Raw genomic sequence first — 27824 nt, 5'->3', positions numbered from 1 at the left:
CTGATAAACACAAAGAAATCTGAAAGGAAATAAAGCCACATCACGAAATGCCAATCTCTAAGGTGTGACACGAATGCCAAATCATCCTCAGTTTTGACATGCATTACAATGGTTGGTCAGTGTGACAGTTTTGTCATTATGGGATATATTTTGAGCCTAAATAAAATGCAGCGGGTTCTCGACTTTGAGCAAATGGAAGAAAATGAAAACGATTGGACCAAGATAGAATTTTACTTTTTGCAGATGATAGCTGACCATCATATTAATAAATTTCTTTTAATTATTAAGTTAAGTCGAGTACCTTTACATCCTTTGAAATGTTTTTGCTTTTTTCTTTTAGTCGGAATTTTGAGCAAGTACCGAGGGGGTTGTTGCTACGCATAGAAGTACAGCAAAAGAGATACGTTGTTGTGCTTGTCGATATCAAACTTGTACAAATATGTAAAATACGTAAAACCATGCATTGGTTACAACATAAGATGTTTGACATTTTATGAAAACCAATTTTAGACTGCTGGGTGTCGAATTCAACAGCTTACTGACATGGAGACCACAGCTAAAAAGGCTAGACAAATTTTATTCTTGTGAAAGAAAGTTCATTGATTTTACATTAAAAAGATATATAAAGAGTTAAAATCAAACAACGAAAGAGAAACATATTTTGTATCAACATTTAAGCTATTAAAATTTTTAAAAATAATTTTGTCCAAAAATTGCGACACATTGTTTTTGAAGAAATACGTTTCCTCGATGAACTAAGCAAACTGGAATATTAGGACTTACTATAAAATGAAGCTATGTTCTAAAACTGCCTAGATTGGCAAAGAAAAGCATTGTACATAGCTTTCCAGCAATGCGTAATGCAGTTTTTCTTTTATGTACCGAAAAGTTTCTGTTGTGTAACTACCAAAATATCATTATTTGATAAATAAAGCCATAGGGTCGCTTACGACCGCACCCGGTAGAAATATGTTGTTAAACATACCGGTATGATTAGGATTAGGATTTTATCTCCGGAAAGCAAACATTTTATTGGTGCTCTTCTCAAACACCATACAGTCCAAAACACAGTTAGGCCTACAATTTTTTTTTTTTTTTTTTTTGGGGGGGGGGGGGGTATGTTTTATCTAAACAAGCACGCGCGCACACTCGAAAACACACATTTCAAATTAAATAAGATCAAAATGACCTCACCTGTTATATAGGCCCTCCGTGATCTAATTATCACCGTAGAACGAAAAACAAATTATTGATAACCATAATGGTATTAAAAGGAAATCAACCACATCTCATAAAAACAACACGCACGGCACGATTTGACATGCATTGCAGTGATTGGCCCTTAGACTGTTTTATCATTATGAGATAGATCTTTGGGACTCAATATAAATGCAGCGTGTTTTCGACTTTGAAACTGTGGAAGAGAAGCCTTCAAGGGAAAACTACTGGACCAAGGTAGAATACGCAGCCGAATAGTCGATGATCCTTCTGCAAACAGAAAAGCTGTAGCTCCAACACAGGTAAGAGTTCTGAACGTTATTTGTAGGCCTTTCTAAAACTGTCAATATTTAGAATTCTGAAACCAAGATACATGTAAAATGAAAATATTTTTCAATCTGCTTAAGTCAATTGAAAGAATTACAAATGATTATTTATTTAGCTACATGTACATGTACCCATTTGCAGTTGAATGATAGGATCATCAGCCTTAAAAAAGTCAAATTGTGGTGGTGCAGGTTTTTCTATTATTTTTTGCTAATATATATTCAGTTAAGATCATAACAATTCAGATGACAGACCTTAAATATCATGGTAAATGTTTAATTATTATACCTTTTTCTGAGTAACAAATGCAGAGATTGGAATAAAGAAAGTAAAATAGAATAACGATAAATGTGTTAACCTTACACGGTACCCGCACAAAAACGCAGTAGATACTCCAGCGCAGTAGACTACTGCAATCACACTGCAAGTATGCCTCAAATCTGCTTCGATTTGAGGTATGGGTGAAGTATATACTCCCCATTCTACTGCAACCATGCTTCACAAAATCACAGTAGAAAGGAAGCATAATGCTTCACTGCAGTAGTGCAATACCGCATTTATACTCTGCGTGCAGCAGTTTCGAAGTAGCTGGTTTTCACAAGGTCCTTCAAAGACTCTAATACATCCTTATAATTGGAGTACATACCATAAAATACGCAATAATACTTAGATATGGGCATAATAGATTGCATACATGCAAAAATTCCACATGGCAACGATTAATAGCCTCCCTGGAATTCTTTTCCCTCGACGCTCTTTGTCGTGCTGGCGGGCGATGTACATGTAGCATATATTTCAAAACAAATTGACTGAAATTAAGCACGATTTTTCACTTTTAAGTTCCGTGACACGTTTTCATATCATGCTTCTATTATTTCTACAAGTATTCTCTGCCCCAAATGCATAAAGATAAAATGTTATCTTACCGTGTTATTAGAATAACTGTTTTTTTCTGTAAGCCCACGTCTTCATTCCCATTCACCTCCAACTAAAAATGACCACTCAGCGTTACGTCTAACACCACTACATGTCACTTCCGGCACAATCTGTCTCGTCCGGTACCCTTTATTGGTGAGCTAATTACACTGTACATAGCTAAGGTATCATAAATCTTGATTTCACCGGCCCGTTTAACTTCCTAGCCGTTCAGATACAGGGGTTCATATCAAAATAAAATCTACACGTCTTTGGAGTAACACTTTGATCGTGCGTGAGAATAATTTTGCATTAATAGATTAAGGTATAAATATGCAACCCGGGATTCGTAGGCATAAAATATACTTATGCAATACCAGGAAGCACGTGTTAAAATAAGACTCAACAATAATGTGTAAGGAGAGGGCTGATTACATAATCGAGAAAATTTTGTTTTGATTCTATATCCTTGTTAGAAGTATATGTGCTTCGTAAATAGTATTATGAACCGATGTTTCATTTCTTGATAAAATCTTTTGGCGAGCATTTGTAAATAGTGGAAGTAGTAACCCGCCCGCCCAAAAAATGACTAAGTTCACGTAGTAGACTACTAGAAGTGAAGTAGATGGAAACACGGTGATCATTATGGCAATGTTTTTGCAGCAGATTTGCAGTAGTAACCTATTCCCCAACAAAATGACTAAGTTCATGTACATGTAGTAGCAGTGGAGTAGACCGAAACGCGCTGATCATTTTAGCAATGTTTTTGCAGTAGATCTAAAGTAATGACCTGTTTGCCAACAAAATAAAGATGTCCGAGTTGTAGAAGTGAAGTAGACGAAAACGCGCTGATCATTTTAGCAATGTTTTTGCAGTAGATTTGCAGTAGCATCCTATTCCCCGACAAATGACTAAGTTCACGTAGCAGATATGAAGTAGGCGAAAACGTGCTGATCATTTTAGTTATGTTTTGCAGTAGATTTCCAGTAGGATTGAGATGCCGTGAAATCGACATACTCAGAGCAGTAGAAAAGAAGCAAACCAATGGTTATTAAAGCAAGCTGCTGAATTTTTACTTCGATATGAAGTATATTTTAAGTTCAGATAAGAGGCTAATAGAACGCTGTTGCGCTGGCGGTCGATGCAGCATACATTTCAAAACAAATTGACTGGAAATTAAGCATGATTTTTCACCTTTAAGTTCCGTGACACGTTTTCATATCATGCACCTAGTATTTCTACAAGTATTGTCTGTCCAAAATGCGTAAAGAAGAAAGTTATCTTACCATGTTGTTGGGAAAACTGCTTTTTTTCTCCGAGGCCACGTCTTTACTCCCGTTCGCCTCCAACTAAAATGACCACTCAGCTTCGCGTCTTACACCACTTGACGTCACATGACATCACACTTCCGGCACAATTCTGCACAATTCTAGTCTCCTCCGGTACCCTTTATTACGCGCTATTATTGTGTGGCGTGTAAAATGTTTCAAATATCCCTGTGTCCTTCTAAAGTAACACCTGTTAGGTTAATAAAACTAAGTTTTTTCGTCGTAGCCGTAGAGTCAGTTCTATAAATAGTGGTTTTATTTTTTATACCCCCCCCCCTTATATTATTGATCGTGTTTCCCAGTCCCCATCTTTGCTACAAATGTATCAAAGTACATGTAGTTGTTATATTATCCCTTTGCCCACATATTATCACACAGTGAGTGCATGTTGTCAGTCATCAAGAAGAATAAGAATGATAAAAATGAATCACTCAGAATAATGAATATGGACCACATAAGTCCCTTTTGACCCTAGGCCTAATGTAAAATACAGACAGCCAACAGACAAGAGAAAAAGATATACGGTTGCATCTTAATACAGGGGTACCTCCTTCTATGAAGCACAAAGAGTCAGTATTTGGAGTAGATTACCACATTGGTGCCAAACACCAATGGTAGTCATCGATGAGATCCTGAACCAGATCAAATAAAGACATAGTCTGGTAACCAACGGCTTAAATGTCCTACAATAAAACTGAACCAAACTGAACACCTTTTGAAAACCTATCCCAAGGAATATATGCCTTAACGCTTGAGAGCCCTGATAACAGCCAGATGAGATCAAGCGTAACAGCGACCAAGGCTGTGACTAAACACTGACATGAGGGTCTTTTAACCTAGGTCGCAACCGGACGTGCGGGCTGCTAAAGCCTAGGTCCCAACTGCGTTTTGGACGCACGGTTTTTAGGTTCCTTGCGTCCGGCTAGGACGTAGCTAGATCGCACGTAGCGGCTGTTGATCATGTCGAAAAGTTAAGCCTAGGTCACAACTACGTTTTGGACGCACGGTTTTTTATGGATCCTTGCGTCCGGCTATTTTTGGTCTGTACATAAAAAGTCAACAAAGAGCAAAAGGGCGTAAATAACCATAATACCAACAACATCCATCTCTGCCTCTTCTGAACCCGTGGGAGGACCATCGAACCATCTAATGAGGACTGATTTTTTGTATTTGAAATATCTGTTTCAAGCTTTATGTTTGGTTATGAAAAATAAAAGCTAGTATATTACTTAATGAATTATTAATTTTTAAAGCATTTCACTTTAGGAAGTTTATTTTGTCTAAATGGTAAGAGAAATATTAACTAAATTTTACAATGTTTTTCTTTATAAATATTCTTAAATTTGAATTTATTTTAAAGTGAACTCCCCAAGAGATCTAGGAAAGTAGAAAACGCAATAATCTTACGATGTTCGGTTTTAAATGTTTTAAACATATTAATAAATAAATGGCCAACGATCATAATATATGTAAAAAGTATTTAAACCTTATGCATGACGTCAAAATATTTTTATGGTGTTTTAATAACATTTTGTGTTTACTGGGATATTTCCCTTTTTTAAAATGTATTATTTTTACGGTTGTAATCTAACTTTAATGCGACTCTTTCTCTCCATTGCTTTTCTAATTAAGGTGGAAAAAAGGAGGCACAATGCATATCTTAGTAAATTTTATTGTTACATTAAACATCAAAACATACAACGAGCACATTTATGAGATAATTTCAACACAATCATTACACTGCAGTGCACAATATAAGTTTCGTTCGTAATTGAAGACACGTTCCTTGGGAGACATCCCTCGTCTGCTGTAGGGCTTCATCATCCATGTGCGCAGAGGAAATGCGTCGTCTACAACCAGAAAGTATGGTAAGTCCCTGTCATCTCCTGGAAGAGGTTCTGGGTCAGGGAATCCTATCCTGTTCGTCTCCAGAGCACGTCTAATTGTAGAAATATTACATCCCCAGAAATGCACTGCATGACGTCACGCCTAGCCCACTGCGCATGCGTGCATTTCTAATGAGTTGCTAGATTGCCATAGGAAAATGAATGGGTTCGCGATTCGTGGGCTCATGGCGGAAAATTGACAAACTAACGGCCTGATGCCGATAGACAGCAACGCTGTGCTATGCTTCAAGCAACTCCTGACCAAATATCGCTAGGGTTTAAAAAAAATCTGTTGTACACACGTACTAAGAAGATTGCCGTGCATTGCTTTGTCTACTCTCAGCAAAACGCAAATATTGTCAGAAATAGTGATTTTAGACGGTAGATTCACTTAGAAACAAAGGCAAACTAATTCATTGCCGATAGCACCAGCAAATGGCAGCACCATACAGTCTGATTAAAAACTTTCATGGTAATTGAAGAACTTTTACCACTGCAATAGAGTCCAAAATAGCACTTGGCACAAATGTAAAACTGCCCAGTGCAAGGCCAAGAATTCAATCAGTATTTTCAATCATATTATCAGATTTTACATAAATTGACTGACAATATCACTATTTAACTAATCTCTTAATCCAAACTTCCTATCATCATTTAGTAATTATGCAAAATTCGTCTTTCAGATTGCTATTCATGTTTAATTTTTAATGCTGCCAAAATTTTAATGTTCCAAAATAATCTTGTAGTAAAGGAAAAATGCAAATAAGACGTGGAAGACCAATTTTACCCAAATTATTCATTTATTTGAATATAAAAAGAATAAGATCACGATTTAACGACCCAAACTAATCTTTCATGAACTCTTTCATGAGTAACATATTAAACAAAAATAAAATTTATAAATTAGTGGTAAGGGCTTATTCTGGAATATATGACCTCTGCACACCATCAGTACGCGACTTGGTACAGTATAATTACTACTTGGATACAGAGTTAGATTTAATAATGTAACAATAAGAACAATATATATTACAATAAACTCCTCTGCACATGTCAGATGCCTGTTACCATGTACTAACACTACTTGACAATGGGCTGCCCAAAAGCAAATAAAACAAACGCGTAAAGAGATGAATGTGATTTGTCATGTGCAAAGTACTCCAGGACCACATGATGGGGCTGAGATAGATGTTGAATCTGAGCTTATTTTTGCCATCAAATCCTATTTGGCTGACAACCCTGATATTGAATGTGGTAGTAGGCCAAGTTTCAAGGTTAAATTCTGTGATGATAAACCACTATATCTAGAAATTCTAATATGTGTTATGAGCTTTTCAGTATTTTCACCTCGGCCCCCTACTATCAGTCCAAGAAGTCAATTTTGGCTCCTCGAGCACTTATCACAGAGTCTGTGTGCCATGCCATTGTTGTGCTGTGATTGGCTAGTTGAGTCACGTGAAGCCCAACTGTTGCGCCCTCGCGTATTGCGTTAATGCTGTGCATTTCTGGCCTTGAACACACCGGCATCAGATGAGGAGCTAGTGGCACCAACCATACACCAAACGAAGTTGATGTACTCAGCATCAACTTTGGCCAGTAGGACAATTGAGAAAAAAACCCTTGGAGTTGAAGTACAGAAAACCACTGGTTTCTTGATTGTGACATGCTTCCCATCAATTGCTCCGCACGTGTGATGAAAGTTCCAGCGAGAACTGAATTTCCGTGCTACATCCTTCCAGCCGTCTGCAGTTGAGGGCACTGTAAAGAGGTCGGCCTTGTACTCCTCATATGTTGCTGTGCAAACCTCTAGTATGAACTTGGATATGGTGTTATGAGCCACCCTGAAGCTGAACGCCAGACAGCGGTAGCTTGCTCCTGTTGCCAGGAACCGCAAGGTATTGGCAAATTTCAATCCTGGTTCCAATGGTCTACGGCTTCTAAAACATTAAATGAGGAAAATGATGAAACCATTGTTATGTTACATTGGTATTTAATATCTTTATATGTGTATTTAACGTGCCGTTATTTCATCATTATGTAGTGAAAGTTGGTAATGTGTCCATTCACACCTTTGGCTCTTGGTGATCCTCGGCATGACTCGTAGGAGTAGTTCAGCGAACATGTTTTTGTCGACCCGTAAGTATTTCATTAAGTCACCCTGTGATTCCCTCTCAAGCTCTATGAAAAACGTATAGTACTGTCCAAAGAGTCTTTTCCTCTCTATCCAAGGTCTTACCCAGAATCGCCTAGCTCTTGGATGTATCTGTTTCTCTCGCTCTCTGATTAAGGCCATCAAAACTAGGTCATGCTCGTGTTCAGCAGCCTGAAGCCAGTCCTGGTGATAAAACGCCAGCAGTCTCTGCGGTGGGATTGGGCTTACCATCTTTGAACCCCGCTGCTGATATAATGGTCTCCTCAAACATGCACTGTTTTTATACCCTCTCAGAAACATCTCAACACGCACGACTCGCGTAAGGAGGACGAGCAACAAGCGTACGAAGTCAGCAAGGCTGCCTTACGTCCACTTGCGTTGCCCTTGCGTTACCCGTACTCTTAGTACGTATAACGTACATGGTGCACGATGCTTGTGCTTTGCATGCACGGAGCGCGTGGAACACGTGCGAAAGCCCGTCGGGCGCAGCAGGTAATTCTGCCGTGCGGAGGCTGTACTTCTCACGTACTTTTCACGCACTTTCTCCTTGCGCACTCCTTGCAATCACCAATTACTTGATCCCTTCCCTGCGATCTAGCTACGTCCTAGCCGGAACCTAAAAAACCGTGCGTCCAAAACGTAGTTGGGACCTAGGCTAAAAGCTATTTTACAGACGTTAATTTAGCGAATACGGAGATCCAAATATCGCTTTTAATGGTTGTCTAATGACTTAGAATAAGCAATGTATTTTTGTTTGCTTCAGCGGCGAATTCAATTAATGAAATGATGTCACAATGCCATCAAGGAGATAATTAAAAGTTATTAAAACACGATTTTAATCCTTATCGTCATTTATCAGTCAGCAAAATAAGAAAAAAAAATGACGAAAAATGATTTGGAGATAAATATTCCACATTAAATGTTAAGTCTGTAGTTAAACATTGAGATAAACGATAAATAGTATCAAGTTATAAATAAATTTAATATTCAGTCAATCAAATTTTAAATGTCAAAAATAAAAAAAGTTTTTTTCTTAAATTTGCCAGAAGTCTAACTGACTTTCAAGTGTTTTTTACGACCTTGAATTTGTAGACTGAGGTTGCCATGGGATTTTAATTTGGCGTACATGACATCAATATATGATAATTGATCAAGTGATATCATGTTACGAGTATATATTAACGGCGCTTATCAATAAGACTGCATGTATAAAAAATAAGATTTCAGATCAAGTATGTGTAATGTATTCCCCGGTTATGCGGGTTAAGAGACGCTCTGCATTATCCCGCACGAAAATGCAGTAGTATCGAGGTAGCAAAGAAGCATATTAGTGCAGTAGTGGTGTGGAGCATATTTGCAGTAGAAATGCAGTATAGCCTAGATGTGCTATTTAGCTTCCAAATCTATTCCAGTGAAGTAGAGAAAAAGCACTATGCTTATGCTGCACTGCACTGGCGCGCATCGAATCATTCAAAGATACTCCACAGAGGTAGATTTGGAGTATATATGAAAAAAGCAATGCTCGTGTACTGCTCCGTGGAGGGAGATTTGAAGTATATAAGAAAGAAGCAATTCTCGCGTACTGCTCCGCGGAGGTAGATTTGGAGTATATAAGAAAGAAGCAATGCTCGCGTACTGCTCCGTGGAGGTAGACTTGGAGTATATATGAAAAAAGCAATGCTCGTGTACTGCTCCGTGGAGGGAGATTTGAAGTATATAAGAAAGAAGCAATTCTCGCGTACTGCTCCGCGGAGGTAGATTTGGAGTATATAAGAAAGAAGCAATGCTCGCGTACTGCTCCGTGGAGGTAGACTTGAAGTATATATGAAAAAAGCAATGCTCGCGTACTGCTTCGTGAAGGTAGATTTGAAGTATATACGAAAGAAGCAATGCTCGCGTACTGCTCCATGGAGGTAGATTTGAAGTATATAAGAAAGAAGCAATGCTCGCGTACTGCTCCACGGAGGTAGATTTGGAGTATATATGAAAAAAGCAATGCTCGCGAACTGCTCCACGGAGGTAGATTTGGAGCATAAGCATAGTGCTTTTTCTCTACTTCACTGGAATAGATTTGGAAGCTAAATAGCACATCTGAAATATGCTTCTATTATGCTGCTAATCTACTGCATTAATGCTCCTCTCTGTACAAACCTATGTACTTTTTGGAGTAGAATTTCAGTAGGCTATGCTGCATTTCTACTGCAAATGTGCTCCACACCACTACTGCATTAATGCTTTTTTGCTACTTCGATACTACTCCATTTTCATGCGGGTAATAGCAACCAAGATATTTAAAAGCGCCTTTTAAAACAATGACTTACATTAAGAGTTAAAAATACTTTTTTGGGGTGCTGGCTAGATAACGTAGCTAAAATACACCTGTCGTTCTCCCCTCACGAATATAGTATCCATACGTCCTAGTCTGAGGTTTCAACTGGACTCCTAATAAATCAAATAAAACAATCAATATCACAGTTCCAGTGCACTTGATGGAAAGTCTTAAACTCTAATAGTACCCAAAATATTTAAAAGCGTCTTAATTAACACTGACATTTTTAAGGGGATTCATGATAATACTATAACCTGTTTACAAATAGCAGTTGTGGATAAATTTCTGCAGCCCGTATTGTCTAAATGTTTTATTAAAACATTTAAAGGGGGTATTATTTAAAATCAACATATTTAATCGAGACACAAAAGATTAACACATTTGATAAAACAGACATTTTGTTACTTTGTGTCCTTTTCATAAATTGTTAACTTCACCATTGTATTTGTAATGTTTATCAACATACTTCCATAACCTGCAAGAATCTCTGCTCGAGACAGTTATCTTGTTTAATCATGAAAATATAAATTTAAAGTTTGCCTGGGAATGGGTTCAAGTGAACAATGACTGGTGAGTCAAAAATAAATTAAATGAAATACAAATTCGTGCCAGGGATTTTTAAATTGTATTTAAGCTTAAGTTAGGTGTTTATACTTACTTTAATTTCCTTCTCCCTTCAGTGATTGCCAGCAAGACCCCAACCTCTCCACCGTTCACTGAAAAAAAAAAAAAAGATTACAATTATAAATATTTTAATTATCTATAACGTTCATTTAAAAACCTGCTAGCTATAAGAACAGAAGTTTGAGTGGACGTTATACTGCCATCATAAAATGTTACGGTATTTCAGCTGATTAAAAGTTTAATATTTGACTCAAAAAGTCTTGCGATGCAGTCGCCATGTTGTTCACGGCGGTTTGGGCTACAAATTAAGTGATAAACCCATTTAAATCGTTGTCCGGTTTTATCCACAATTATAAATAATAAGTAAATATATTTTATCGTTATGTGCATCCGAGGATGAAAGTTGTTTCAAGTTAGATGAAGTACTTACCACTTTTGTGTCACTTTTGCAGGGAAGGGCCTTCAGAGGATCTTCAAATTGCACTATCTAGACTTCCATCTTTCATTCAACTCTTTTTTGCAGTTGTAGTTAGTTTAATAGTGCCGATGGCTGTTCTCCTCTTGTACTTACACAAAAGCATGCATAATCATATATATATATGATTTACAAGTACATCTAGTAAAAGAACCTCTACCAGTAAAAGGTCAGCAGTTAGAGTTTAAACTGAAGTGTGCCTCGATTTAATATTTCAGCAACCAATCATAACCATGGCATCTCTGTGCATGTTACAGTCGCTGGACAAAAGCCATTATTGATCACTTCCTTGCGAGATACAAGAGTCTGGGCATAACTCTGTAAAACTGTGCTGACCGATCCGTTTGGCAAAATAATCTGTCTGGCAATGTCTGTCTTTTTCGCGCCACATATTTATTTTGTAAAACACTTCTTAACTCATTTTACGCACTGTAAAACCGACCGCTAAGGTGCAAAATTTCAAATTCTGCTAGGCAGTAGTTGTTGACATATAGATACTTTTTTGACAGCCCAAGGTCACTACCCAATTAAATTACTGCATATTACACAATGCAACAGACACAATGACTACACACTTCTCCATTCGCATATCTGATAAGAGATCTGCAAAAAAGAATGCATTTTTATCTAGGCATACCTTTGGAACCGAAATATTTCATATAAAATGTCAAGTCTCTAGTATGTTTAGCTCATATAAATAAAATGTTAACAATTCTTTTGCAACATCAACATCAACTTCAGCCGTCACCAGCCACCCTTGAATAGGGACGGGGGTCGATCTACCTGACATTTGTAAGAGGGTCCCGGCCGCTATACCACCTAGCAGTCACTGAGTGTCAGCATCTACTCACATCAGTCTGATGAAGGCCTTCGCCCATGTGAAATCGTTGAGACAAGGCAGAATATATGTAACTCATGCTTTATTTCAACGTTCAGTTCAGTTAACATTTTGCCGTTCACATCTCTTACAGGTACGTCGGTACAGCAAATGAGCAAGTCAACATATCAGCAAGTCAGCAAGTCAGCAAGGTACATAATCTAGGAAAGAAAACAATAAATAAATAAAATGAATAAATAAAATAAATAAAGGAAACCATATAAATACTTATACATGTACATCTGGACATTTAAATTACATACATCGAATATATAACTGTATAATACTAGATATATTGAACATTACATTAAGTCGGCTTTATATAGCGAGACTTGAATATGTTATATCTATTCAATGAGCACAAATAATATGAAATTTAATTTACAGTGCAATTACCCTAATATAATTTAATTAAAACATTAAATACTGAATTACAGCAAGGCTTACATTTATACCAATGCGTTCTCGTATTTTACATTTACTGTATTTCATACTAATGGCCACACACTACCAGGTGCTCTAGCTAATATACCAATATTTTACCTTTATTATTTATACAGAGAACTAATAAATACAATGATCAAATATATTTTGATAAGACAAAGACTTACATTATGATTTCTCCGTAGAACTGTAACAATACACCATACAACGTTGGAAATAACGGTAAAATGCAGGAGAGACCCTACTTTTGCAAAATCCTGTAGCGTTGTGACACGGTTACATTCAAAACAGGCGCGCTACTCACGCAAGTCATGAAAACTACTCACACCTTGTATATCTAAAACAAGGAATCTAGCACTTACACCTTGTTTATCTAAAGCAAGGAATCTGGCACTTACAGCCCAGGTTGGCCATAATCTAACTGTGTGAAAACATTTCTTCACCCGATTCTATGTTTCTCTGGTAGCAGCTGAAATCTAATTTACAACTATTCCTATCGCTAATGAGAGTGATCTTTCATTTTCGCATAATACTCAAGGATACACACTTGTTACACATCAAATATAAATAAAATGGATGATATAGGTGTGAAAAGCATTGCAAAATAAACTAACCTTTACTTAATTTCATGATTGACACTATCTTTTGGCAGTAGTTGATACCAGTATTACTCTGTCGAATGGCGATAATCTTGGATTTTATCCAAATATCCAAGGACACAAACTTGGTCCACATAAGATAGGTATTATGCGGGTAATAAAAGTGGGGAAAATCATTATTTAATCAAAACTTATTTTATAATGGGCAATATACCCTGTATGTGGCACATGCGTAGTTGAAAATTATCAATTCCCATGGATTTCCTCAACATGTCCGTCGTTACAAACGTATTACCTGCCAGATTTGTATAATAGCATAAAATAAGTGCAAAAAGGGCCATAGGAACCTGCAGATAATAAGTGTATATATGTGTTTGAAAATATTAATTCCTCAATTATAATCACTGATCCTAGAAACGTCGCCAGCACGTTGCATTAATGAAATTTACACATCATTGGACCTCAAGCGCCTTCCGCTGTTTGAGTTGCATCTAGCGGCTATTTTCAAATTGGGCGAATTTTAGAACCTTCAGACTATCGGTACGCGCATACAAAATAGCCGACAAGAAATGGGTAGATGAAATAAACCATACTGAGTAAACCATCAAGTTCCTGATGTTCTACTGCTCATTACTTTCGGAAAATACAGTAACGGTCTTAATCAAAATGTTTTAAAAAGATGTTTTAAAGTAACAATGATATATGTTTTAGATGTTTGGTGTTTAAAGTAAACTAGTTGAATTGTTCTATCTCCATTTTAAGAAATACATTCTAAAATACTCACTCACAGTGTCAGCTAACTCAGGTATAAATAAGCCCAGTCGTGAAATGGATTAATGGAAGTGAGTTATATTAAGGAGTACTTCACGTCAGCTATACCAGGGAATTGTATAATCCCCTGGCTATACGTAATTAAAAACTACCCCTGTATAAATATTTTACTAATGTATTTCATATTACAGTGTATTTTTTTCTCAATAAAGGTCAGCGCTATAGGCAAGTACACAATGTTACAAGGGGCCGCAATAGCAATAGTGTTGCACTCACTTTTCCTGACCTCTGTGATTTGCCTGCGTGAAGGCAGTAGGTGTTTCGACAATCCGTGCAGTGACCCAGCACCACCGACAACTACCAGAGCTATTTTTACACGTGAAGACAATTTGGGCGATATTTTCACGGCCTCCAACCAAACTCCTGAAACTAGCACCGTTCCCCTCGAAAATGTGACTGCCATGGCACCGAATTATTGGAGTCAAGTGACTGCAGGTGAAAAGTTCTGTATCTACGATGGGAACACTCTAGACTCTGTTGTTAATATAGCATGCTACTGTGATGAATATTGCAACATCTTTAGTGACTGTTGTTCCGCCGTTAACATTACCTGCAGCCACACAGGTGATTCGCATTCCAAAATTTCATCAACGTCAGCGAATACAATTACCATAGGCCCTGATGACGTCACATGTGTATCGCAGATGACAAAAGACACGGCTAGTCCTTGGGGACAAAAACGCAGGCATTTCTGGATGGTTTCCGCATGTCCAAATGGTTGGTCGAATATGGGAATTCGCACGGCCTGTGAAAGACCGAATGCCACAGACGAAGACGGAATGACTGTTCTACCGGTTTCAGATACCGTTTCCGGACTTACCTTTAGGAACTCATTCTGTGCTTTTTGCCATGGTGTGACGTCATACAGAACATGGCCAGCTTTCGTCATTTGCCCCGAGAGTTCTAGTGACATCTTCGCAGACAGCAGAAACACATCTGACATTTTCCATCTGGTCCATGACTCGCTCGATTGCCAGCTGTATTTTCAAGAACCGGAAGGGATCGTCGGTAGGCCGTGCATCAAAGATGGCACTCACGCTAGAGGCTATCTTTGGTATCATAGTGGGCAATATTGTCGGGAAGGAAACCCTTATCGAGATCTTTGCGAAAGGGGGCACAGTTTGCCTATCACGCAAGAGGTGGTGTATGGCATTCGGTTAACGCAGAAAAATTATTACAAAAATCAGTTTTGTTGGATTTGCCAATATACGAAGAAACCAACAATTTCTCAGTGCCCAGAGGAGATCACACAGGATAAAGGTAATTAGACTCTCGAATATAAGCGGCTTTTCCATTTTAATTAATCTATGTCGTTATTGCATTTGCATTGGCCCTAAGGGCGTTTCTCCAAGGTTGGGAGGTCGATTGCTGCACTGTATTTATCGGCCGCACGCAAATAGCGATTTCATCGCACGTTTGGAGACATGTTTGTCGACAGTTAAGTCAACCCCATGACATTAATTTACCTTTTAAGGCCACACTTTTTACTTTTATGGATGACATCCTGCGCGCGCACCGATTTCGTCCGTTCTCAAAAAAAAAAAAAAATAAAATAAATAAATAAATAAAAAAATAAATAAATAAAAATGAAATAAAATTAAAATAAAAAAACCCTCCTCCCCCAATCGAAGTCGGTTGTCGCAAACGTCGTTATTGAATTCGCCGGAAAATGTGCTTTCTGCGCATGCGTATTACTGCCACGTGGAAATATGGCCGCTTTGCCATCAAATTCATCTCTAGGATTACTTTCAAATTTCAGGACAATTAATTATATAAAGTCATAAAGAGAACGGGGCCGTCGTTTTGGATTGTTATTCCATTGATATTGGGCATGGAAATATCCACTTTTTTACAATTATGCGAAAGGCTGGCGGCGGCCAGCAATTATCGCCCGTAAAATTTCAGTGACATTTTGTCCAAAGCAACACATACCAGGTTTTTTTGTAGCGAAAAAAAAAGGGTCGACAGGGCGTCGAGGTATTCGGTGGGCTGTAGGTCGGTCAGGCCACCCGACAGTTTGGCTGCTTCATGTGAGTCGAAGTAGATCAGAATTAGAATTGGTAGTATTAAGCATATCTTTGCATCATTTTTTAACATTTCTGTGTAGTGTTCATAATGCTTTAATATTCTGAGAGTACAAATAAAGACATGCTGTTTGTTTGATATTTGTTTTATTGATTGTTATACCAACAAAATGCATGAAATAACCTTAAATAGATTGGGTAATATGCAGCATGTCTATCATGCCCGTAGCCAGCAATTTCAAAAGGGGGGGGGGTCTTTTTTGAAAAAGGGGACCATTTTTCATAAAAAACTTAATGTATCTAGATCAAATTTTACCCAGAGTAGACCTTTTCCCAGCAAAAGGGGTGGTTCTTTCTAACCCCCGGCTACGGGCCCGTCTATTCATGACTTTTTTTACCTTTCTACGAAGTATTCACAATGCTTTAATATTTTGAGAGCATGGATAAAGACATATTGTTAGTTTGATACCCTGTACGTGTTTCTGTGGTAAATTTGTGTTTCCAGCTGTGTACTGACAGTATTCCTTCACTTAACCAGCATTTTTGGACTGTTTTTTTTTTTCGCCCTCTCGCACCGATTTCGGGGTCCCCAGAGGATGTCATCCATAAAAATAAAAAAAGTGTGGCCTACATGAACGCTCATTTTTTAAAGCTTTTCTTATGTTGACAAAAATAGCGATTGTGTACGTAAAAATAATAACATGCAATGGACCCCATGTGTTGTATTACGCCAAGGGCCCGTAAATAATAATAAAATTAATAATGATAATATTATTTAAAATATCCTACTAACAGTTAAGATATACTGGAAATGAAAAGATCTTAATGTCATTTAATATACGTATACCTTAATTTTCGTTTGATGAAAACGATTACCCAAAAATGACATTGGCTTTTATGTGCGCTTTTCCAGAGGAAGGGATTAAACATTTCAGCCCCTTTGGATTTCGTGCCTTAGTGGATATATTTGCACCCGCACTACCAGATTCCTGTACGGCAAACAAGGTTCATACTATTATGGTAAGGAGAGGCTACTTGATTAGCCAAGACAAATTTGTGAAATTGTTTAACAAACAGCAAATATCCGTAAATCGGAAAACAGAATTTATTTTGCTTTTGCATAGCAACTTAATTTCACGGTGTTTTTTTGTCAAACAGCGAAGGCGATTTATATCATGTAAAAACAGCATGAATGCGAAAAAAATGATTTTTCATAATATGGCCAGTCGCGCGCGCGCGCGTGTGTGTGTGTGTGTGAAGAAATTGAAACTTTCATTCGAGTTGTGGCACAGGGGAAATTTCTCGGTCTCTCAAATGGAGAACAGAAAGATGTCTTTTCTCATGTTGCATCAACGTCGTTAACAGCAACCAATAAGTTTGACTGATACAAAGTAGCACCTTTCTGAAACTGAGGAAAAACTATGCAAACGATTTGTTTCGGTTTCTCTGATATTGGTGGAAAATATTAAGGAAATCTTTAATTTCTTAGCCGATTAATAAATACCAAAAGCGATTATACATTTTAAATCATTGTCTGATCATGGTGGTAGAGGATGTAATTGGCTTTCTTTTTTAATCCAGGAACGCTGCCTAGGCGAGGAAGAGTCGGACCCGTGCCCGTCACTATTCACACACATGTTCAAGGCGGCATACACACTCACCTTGCTTTTTAAGACGCCCAAAAACGTAAAAGTTTACATGAATGAGACCATTAGCGCCTGCGAAGATTTTGGCAGACGTCTCTCATATGGAGAGATACACATGGACAATGAATTTCGGGACGTCTGGGAGGTAAGGAGAAGGATACATCACAGATGTCGCGCAGTGAACAGCTCGGACCTTGATCAGCCTGAAACAAGAGACTACGGTGCTGTTGTAGGAGACTTTGGATTGTTGTTACGGGCAACAGTTAAAATGTACGGAGATGGATTGCCTTTTTTGTCAGTATTGCAAGATAATTTTGCCGAGAGAATGCCGACTTACAGTTACAGAGGTGTAGATTTTCTGATAGAGGTACGTGATCGCGTGAAGATCTCACCTTGCCCAGTGCACACTGACCGCAAGTCTAATCGAAAGACACCGACAGGATTGTTGTTCCCTGGAGTAACCGACCGTACACCATCCAGCAGTGGGCATCTTTTGTCTCTGGGTGTATGCGGACTGTTGATGTCTCCACTGATGTTTTTTGCATTTGTCTCACTAGCTTTATAGATGTGAAATGCAGTAAAGTTTACGTTGTAAATGTCTATTTGTTTCTCTGAAATGATGATCTATGGTTGCCGATAAAAATGCTTGTGGACATGCAAATTATAGGGGGTGTGCATTTCTGATACCAGTGTAATCCAAATCTTTGAAATAGACCCGTCGTTCAAATGTGAAAATAGTTTCATTGGATCTTAATTTTGATAGTCAGAAAGGTTTCATTTATGCTAGATCCAGAAATTTGTTTTGGTAAATCAAATTTCAGGATCTAGCATAAATGAAACCTTTCTGACTATTAAGGCCTGTCGTTAAAGTGAAAATGAGTAAAAATGTAGGTTTTTAATAACTTAATGAAGAACATATGTTAAGGTTGTTTACAACGTATGAGTTTTTGAATTAATGAGAGTATTTTGTGCTATTTTTAATGCTTATTGTCAGTATTTTTTATTATCATTTTTGTGTTAATATTATAGCTATGATAAATACTAATAAGTTTATTTACAGAAATATCCACCAAAAGACGGAAGTTATACAGATATGTGTAACTAAAAATTGAAGAAGAAAAGATGTATACAATGAGATTAAGATAAGCAAAAGCCCCTAAAAGCTCTTTAAAGAAAAAAGAAAGTGTTGGGTGTTATACAACATTCCATGGGTTAGAAAATTCCCAAATTGCTTATTTTTTGCCAATGCCATCCACAGCTTATTATGAAACCTTACATACGCCATTAAATAATTTAACCCTTCAAATAGTTTTCTGAAGCGTAACTTATGTGGTGTTTTCATTACTAACCGTCCTGTTTTCATTACTAACAACCTTAAATGTTCTGAACGCGTTGAATACATCTATAAAATTCAGGCACACAAGTGTTTTATGTACGCCAACTTAAACGTGTCAAACTGATCTCATCAGGTCATGTGCAGGTGCATCAAATTTTAATTAGCTCTGTTGTGGAATAGAATTGCCCTGTGTGTTACCCTAGGTAAATCAGAGAGCAGTGCAAAATAAAAAACCCATTTGGTCAAAGGCACTTGGTCAAAGGCACAATTTTACAGGTATTTTAATTCTCCGGTGCCAATGCCCTGGTAAAATCAAATGCTGTCACTTCAGAAAACCATCACATTGGATAATGCAAAGCTATGTTTAGAAAATTAAGAGAAACAACTACATTGTTCCTAATACTACAGAAAGTTAAGGGTACACCCCACAGGATTTACCCGCCGAATATATTTTCCCGGGTAAATGAACAATTTTCTCGTACTCACCAATCATTATCACTTGTTTTTGGCCTATAACATAATTTATAAGGGTTGATTTTCGCTTAAAGTGACTGGTCAGTCACTTTGAAAGCATTTGCTTTTCTATATGCTCCGATTTACCATATGCTCCAATGGAATTATTAACATTGAGGTTGTTAGTAAAGAAAATTCCTAAAATGTTAAATTAGGAAACTTCACTAACTCATATTCCTTTATTTTTCAATGAATTAAATGAATGTTTGATACAGATCGAGAATAATTTACTATTGTATTTTTGTGGCTTTATTATTATTATTATTATTATTATTTGTTCTGTTGTTTTTGCTTATTGTACTGGATGATTGTATTGGCGTTACGTTAGTTTGAAACAGTATAGTTGAATGACAGACAGAGTGGTGACTGGAAAAAAAGTCTACAGTGGAGCAATTTGGTTGTCAGACCAAAATGTGAATTTTGTACTCTCTTTTATGACAATGGTAATCTTGAGAGTATTTCTTTCAGAATAAGAAGAACATATAATTATCACCGTGAATACTTAAAAGTGATTATGGGTTTTCAACTGAGGGCCACAGGGATATTACAGAAGCCATGGAGTTCAAATTGTTTTGATCACGAGGCTATGGCCAGTCTAGTGAATGTAAGGTGAAATGTAATTAACTTAGGATATATATTTTCTTACAGTTAAACTTAATAAAGTACAATCGTATATATTCGGTGCACCTCTGGTATATTTAAAAAAATCTATTGTAAGACGAAATCTGTGCAGAAGCCCGAAATTCAGTCTCTTCCTTTTCCAAGCACGTCAGCGGTCAGGTGACCTTTTTTTTAATCATTGGTTAATCATTAATCATATATAGCTCTTTTTGCCAAAACCCCCTTTCTCCCCCATCTCATGTCGCTCCTTTTTTCCTGCTTGCTCCGCCCCCACTCAAAGGTCCTTCCTACCAACACATCATATCTTCACAAAATTGACATTATTGTTATAATGCTCTTATAAGTCAAAACAACAATTACCATGCAAATTGTCACTTTCTTTCATTACATATTTTATTTCATTACATATTTTCACGAATCTCGAGAAAATTAAAAACTGAGAAAACAATCAGTGTAACTTAAGTCCGTTAATTATTTTCTAAGGATACTAAATAAAACAAGGACGATATATATATATATATATATATATATATATATATGAGTGCATGAATTGAGAGGAGTCGCCGAGGCTAGTTTGCTGTCAAAATTTGTTATCATACACGACACAATAGAATCAAATAGATGTAGGTTGAAAATGCCATGTTATTGACATTTGCACTTTGATTAATGTTCAAAGTACGAATGAAAAATACTGAGAATCTATGAATGACAATCATGCATGTTATATAATTTTCAAGCTTAAAGATATAATTTACATTTCAGCAAAGATGGAGGGAAAAAGGGCCCACACATGGCAATATGTTTTAGATGAATTTTATGTCCAAAATTCTGCCGATGCTGAGAGCGAGCTGCGCAACCCCTACCCTTCAGGAAGGGGACGTAGGTTTCCTCAATGCTCTGACAGCCCACTAATAGAGTTGTCTCTCTTGGCCTTATAACTGCCATATGTGCCCTATGCTAAGGTTATGACCTGTATGTTGACTTAAACAAAAGGAGAACTGCTTACCCATAGAGGCTTACCTATATGTCAAATATTTCTGAACATAAATACCATACATATAATAATGATACATAGAATTAATAATTGTTTTGTAGTGTTAATAAATCAGGGAACATTAGGGAGGGACAGGGTTGGGTTTGAGAAACTTTATGAAATTCACTAAAAACTCCTCTCTCCTGAGCATGTACTGCTAGGTTGAAAATTTCTAAGGAAGTGAGAGAGAGTGTTCTTTGTTTTTGGTGAAGCTGAACTCCTTATGATTCTGATTGGCTGATCATAATGAGACTAGGTTGTACTGTCCAATCAGGTTTTGCTATACTGGTATCTGACCAGTGTCACTTGGTAGTAATTAACTTAACAGCGTGAAATACAAAGCCGAGACATCCTGTCTGTAATTAGGGAAGAAACATCTGGAGCTTATCTTTCTATCAACCTATCTTAGTCACTGGGAATTTCCCTGGGCATCTTACATCACATTAATACCCTCATCACACATAAATCCCTTTATTGTGACCAATAAATTATATATGTGTGTGTGTGTGTGTGTTTGTTCTACCTAAAACACAAAGTAACGCAATATGATACATCTGAAATCAATTTAAGGAATTTTTCTCTCTCTCTTGCCTCCATCCAATACTTAGCAAAAATATTCCCTTAATGATACAAAAGGCACTGATAAAGCTATGCAATACGAACTATTTCTCACATTTGATTCGGTTTATAATATTAATGTTACTGTCTATCCATACAATGTTGTCACCATTTTAACTGATTTAACTTCAACCTATTTAATGACATCCTTTAGTACTCCAAAACCCTGGCAGCAATTTTTTCTTAAAATCATCAATTCAAATTTTATCGTTACCGGGAAATTGGGGCTCATACATGTAATTCTATAACAAAAACATTTAAACCATAATGCCGGCACGGGATTTTAGCCTATAAACTCGTGGTCAACTCTGCCAATTTTCGTGATTAAATCTTAGGGTGCATTCCCATAGATTTTAGATTGATCTATCCCCGTGGGGAGTCTCACTAGATTACTGTCAGATAACCCAGCTTAAATGTCCGTCCCGCCTCCTACAAGCTGTAAGGGGGTAATTGACTTTCGTGCCCGCTTGGTTGACAGCTATTTACAGGGAGTTAGGTCGATCTAGTTGGATCGATCTAAACTCTGGGAATGGGGTCTCATTCAGGGATGGAATTACGCTCCATTCCGATTGCTATCTCAACTCAAAATAGAAAGTGTTAAATTGATGATTAAAGCTTTGACTTGCCTACGCTCATACATTATAACGAGAATTGTAAACGCCGATATTTTATATTTCAAAGTGTTTTGTTTTAAATCAGTGCAAAGATAGATGCATTATTGAATAATTAGACGAAGGAAAAAACTTCATTCTCGGTATTTGCAATATCATTTAAAGAAAGGAAAGTTTGGCGTAGTCAAACGACATTTTATGGCGACAACAATCTCCAGAGAGCTTATTTAAGCACATGTGCATTCTGCTCATGCTCAATTGTGCCCTAGAGGGGTAATCTCCTTAGAGGCACATGTTGCTACTTATACCATGGGGCATCACTGCCTGGCCTCATTTTGCTTGATTCATTCTGTTCACGAGCATGATACAATTAAGCTACAAGTTATCTCAAATCTGCAACTGAAATCTTCAGTTCAAAAAAATTTCATTTTACCTCTATGAGAACTTTCCAGCAGTTCAGTCGATCTGTTGAAGCGTACAGTGACAGATTCTGCACAACTTCAAGCAAGGATCAACAGTACAAATTGCTGACTGTTACATGAATGCGGTAAGTTTTAGTTTCTCTAGCTATTTAGCAGTTGCAGTTGACAATATGTTCTTTATTCAGGAGTCGCTTGTTTGCTCCGATAGCTGTCACTGCGACTGCACAAAAAAATTAAGGGTCCTTGCGTGTAGAATCTCCAGTCACCTGATGACATAGGCGGACGCAATGTCCCGAAATTTAATGGATATCGCATGGGCACATGTTATGCCGATTCAGTTACCTACTTTTAGTTTCCCACTTCTATCATATTCCTCGTCAGACGTTTCACTGTTCAGGGTAGATACCTTAGCAAGGTAGAGTATCTTGCTCAGACTGAAGTGCACATCATTATAATCCAGCTCAATCCAAAAATCAACCCTCCTTTCCTCATCAACTATTCGTTTTTGTTAGCACTGAAGTTACCATTTACACCTACTGTTTACTTATCATTGAGTTTCACATTTATAACTCTTTCTTTAAGTCTTCTGAAGAAAATTTGTGGTCTTATATCACCCCCCCCTTCACACATATCTACTACTTGGGTTCACTTACTTAGGGCATTACCACTGATAGAGCATCTTAATTAAGTCAGAAAAGTAAATAGTTATTAGCTTTTCACTTTTCAGTAAGCAGGATAATTTTGCATGGGTATTACAAGTCCCCCAGATATGGAAGATTTAACTACTTATTGAAGCACAGTGCCTTCATTTTTATCATATTCAATAACCTCTGTCCATTTTCTTAGGACTTCTCTGTTTCAGCTTTCAGTGGGATATTGCAAAACTTTCCCACCCTAGTTAATCGTAAAAACATGTATTCCTGACCCATTTTCAAGTCACAAGGCTCCATGAAAAGTCTCCTGTTCTCTGATTTAAATTAAAATTACAACCTAGCTTTACGACCCTTCTATGACCTATTAACTGAGGCTGGTCCCTTCATTAAGCAGTTGATAGAGGCTTACAATCCCTGACCCTACTGCTGAGGGTAATTATGCCCTCACCATAGCTAATACATCCTGGCCACCTGTTATGATAGTGATAAAGGCTGACAGCTGCCCAGTAGTAGTTCTCTAAAGATAAATACGAGCTATAAAGATGAACAAATACACTGGAATTACGAGTTACTGGCGAAATAGACTGAATTACTTTAATCATTCAAATTCAGTGGCGACTATTAAGTAATACATCTGAACTCACAACAAGCTAAAACATAAAATTTATATTATATATATATATATATATATATATATATATATATATATATATATATATATATATATATATGAGCTTCAAAAATGCACACTAGCTTAGACATGCTTTTGAAATCCTAATGTTTTTAGGACCAGTGGTTGAAATAGAAGAACGCATTTTATAATATACGTCAATTTAATAATTATCTTGGGCATCGGTTATTTTAGAGGCTAACATGACAACTAGCCGTATATTTGAGAATAAAGAATTCTTCCAAAAACAAAATATACAGCTTCATCTTGGAAATTTAGCCTCCTCGGTAGTAAATAAGACCATGATTCAAACCTTCATGTAAAGTGTACATGTACCCCATGATAACATACAGTCTTAAGAACAAAGACAGGAGTCTGACAAAATTCCAGATGTACACCCTGGCAACCAGGCAAGCATCTTAAGAGGACATTTCATTCACTAGTTTCCTCAATCATCGAGGGTTTGGTTCTAATAATAATAATAATAATAATAATAATAATAATGATAATAGTAATAATAATATAAGTTTTCACTTTGTTTGCTGAATGCCACTCGGGTTGGAGCACACCTTTCGGACATGGGGCAATACAAACTTAAGCCTAATAAGCATGGACCCATCAGAAAGAATTTCTCTCAGTAAGTTGAACTACCCCCCCCCCCCTTTCACTTTTCTTAATCAGACTCTGACCTTTTCAGGGCCTCAAGTAAATTGGTTACTTAACTGGATCACGACCTTTTTAGGGCCAAGGTACACTTCCTTTCTAGGTCAGTTTCTGACCTTTTTAGGGCCTCATCCACGTTGCTTTCTTAACCAGGATCAAGGTAAACTTCCTTCATAATCAGAATCCGGCCTTTTTCAGGGCCTTGTGCACTTTAGTTTGTTAAACAAATTCTGTCCTTTTCAGGGCCTCATACACATTTGCTCTCTTATCCGGATCCCGACCTTTTCTAGGCCAAGGTACACGTACTTCTTTTCAGAGCCTTGTGCACATTGGTTTTTTAACGAGATTCTGTCCTTTTCAGGACCAAGGTTCACCTTTCTTTACCAGTTTCTGACCTTTTTAGGGTTTATGTACGTTGTGTTCTCTACCAGTTTCTGACCTTTTCAGGGTCTATGTTTGCTGTGTCCTTAACCAATTTCTGACCTTTTCAAGGTTATGGTACATTTCCTTCCTAATCAGATTCTCTCCTTTTGTTTTTTAACCAGATTCTGTCCTTTTCAGGACCAAAGTTCACCTTTGTTTACCAGTTTCTGATCTTTTCATGGTCTATGTATGTTTTGTTCTTTACCAGTTTCTGACCTTTTCAATCCTACGGTACACTTCTTTCTTTATCGGATCTTGTCCTTTGCAGGGCACATTCACTTCTTAACCAGATTCTGTCCTTTTCAGGGCACATTCGTTATTAACCAGATTCTGTCCTTTTCAGGACCAAGGTTCACATTTGTTACTAGTTTCTGACCTTTCAGGGTCTATGTATTGTTGTGTTCTTTACCAGTTTCTCACCTTTTCAAGGCTATGGTACTCTTCCTTCTTAATCAGATCTTGTCCTTTTCAGGGCACATTTGCTTTTAACCAGATTCTGTCCTTTTCAGGACCAAGGTTCACATTTGTTACTAGTTTCTGACCTTTTCAGGGTCTATGTATGTTGTGTTCTTTACCATTCTCTGACCTTTTCAAGGCTATGGTACACTTACTTCTTAACCAGATTCTGCCCTTTTCAGGGCACATTCGTTTCTTCACCAGATTCTGTCCTTTGCAGGGCCAATGTTCACCTTTTTTTTTTACCAGTTTACAAATTTTTCAGGGCATCTTGCACATTCATTTCTAAACCAGCTTCTTAAGTAGATTTCGACCTTTACATTGCCTTACATACATTCGTTTCGTTACCAAATTATGTCCTTCTCAAGGTCAAGCTACATTTCCTTTACCAGTTTCTCAAACAGATTCTCCCCTTTTAGAGCCAATTTGTTTCCTACCAAGATTAAGGCCTCTTCAGGCCCCTTATACACCATGCATGCTGCACAGTTTCAGACCTCTCCATTTCATTTATTTATTTATTTATTTTTCTCATACAGCATTAATGTCATTTCATCTTATTTTTTCTGACATCTTTCTATGCCACAGGCAGTTTATTTATTTATATTTTACTTCCCACTGCATCGGGACTAACAGCATGCTTTTCCAACATAGTTCTTTATTTATTTATTTATGCGTTCCTCATCAGTATGTTGGGTAGAGCGGCATGCTTTTAGCACATACTTGTTTATTTATTTATATTATCCTCCCTGCTACGTCGGGTTGAGCGGCATGCTTTTATGACATATTTATTTATTTATATTATCCTCCCCGCTACGTCGGGTTGAGCGGCATGCTTTTATGACACATTTATTTATTTATATTATCCTCCCCACTATGTCGGGTTGAGTGGCATGCTTTTATGACATAATTTTTTATTTATTTTTTTGTATTTATTTAATTATATTATACTCCCTGCTACGTCGGGTTGAGTGGCATGCTTTTATGACATATTTATTTATTTATATTATCCTCCCCGCTATGTCGGGTTGAGCGGCATGCTTTTATGACAATTATTTACTATCCTCCCCACTACATCGGGTTGAGTGGCATGCTTTTATGACATATTTATTTATTTATTTATTTATTTATTTATTTATTTATTTATTTATTTAATTATATTATCCTCCCCGCTACGTCGGGTTGATTGGCATGCTTTTATGACATATTTGTTTATTTACTTATACTTTCTTCCCTACTGTGACGGGTCAATAGGCATGCCTTCTTAACAGGGTTATTTATCTTTTTCCCCACTATCAAAAGTTTGTGTATGTGCATGCAAGCTTTCATAATTCATTTACTTACTCATTTTCTTTTTACTACTAGCCATTATTTTTGTGGAAATTCATTGTTCTCCAAACTGCATTGGACTACTTCATTCTTTCCTTTGTGGGGTTTTCCTTGCCCAGTGCCCAGGGCACCAGTCAAGGTTATGGCCTCTTTGCAACCCCACAAATGAAATTTGTGCAAAATTGTTGGTAAATAATAACTTTTGCTGACTCGTCGCATCATAAGTTTTAGGATGATGAGTCTCATTGAATATTTGATATATAATTTTTATCCCTAAGGCCATAACATTTAATACAGGCAACAATTTGCTACATTGTTATTATTGTTAAAACGATTAGGTTAGAGGGGTTATATAATAAAAGCGGCCTGGTTTGGCCAAATCACGAACAAACAATATTCCTTGTTACCTTCTTTCTTGCTATGAATGAGACTATAAAAGTTTGTGGTACACCGAGATGGAGGAGACATAAAAAGTTTGTTGAGAGGGTATTATAATCCAATCATGGTAAGTATTCTACATCTGACTAGATTATGGCCATGCGATACCCCTGCATTTTCTATTTTTCTACCTTTTTTTCTTCTGCTTTAAAACAAACGTTACCTGCTTAAAGCAAAAAAAAAAAAAAAATAAAAAAAAAATAAAATAATAATAATAAAAATAAAAATAAAAATAAAAATAAATAAATAAATAAAAATAAATAAATAAAAAATGACATAACGAGTGTTCAACCGTTTTCTTGAAAAAAATATGGACACTCGTATAAAACCGAACATACATTTATTATTACATATATAGCTTAATTG

At 37.0% G+C, this 27824-nt stretch overlaps 1 long non-coding RNA gene across 1 annotated transcript; it reads right to left on the bottom strand.

Moving 5' to 3' along the window:
- Positions 1–10146: 10146 nt before the first annotated feature.
- On the bottom strand, positions 10147–11649 carry LOC147763033 (uncharacterized). The gene is made up of 3 exons (XR_015333657.1): positions 11210–11649; positions 10814–10871; positions 10147–10268 (listed from the first exon to the last, which is right to left on the bottom strand). It is a non-coding gene; the product is annotated as an uncharacterized LOC147763033 (long non-coding RNA).
- Between the last annotated feature and the right edge of the window lie 16175 nt (positions 11650–27824).

This window comes from Lingula anatina, chromosome 3, assembly GCF_051362555.1.
Source record: "Lingula anatina isolate TDL-2025a chromosome 3, LinAna3.0, whole genome shotgun sequence".
Lineage (NCBI taxonomy): Eukaryota > Metazoa > Brachiopoda > Lingulata > Lingulida > Lingulidae > Lingula > Lingula anatina.
Note: the sequence above shows the minus strand (reverse complement) of the source record. Positions and strands in the feature narration are given on the sequence as shown.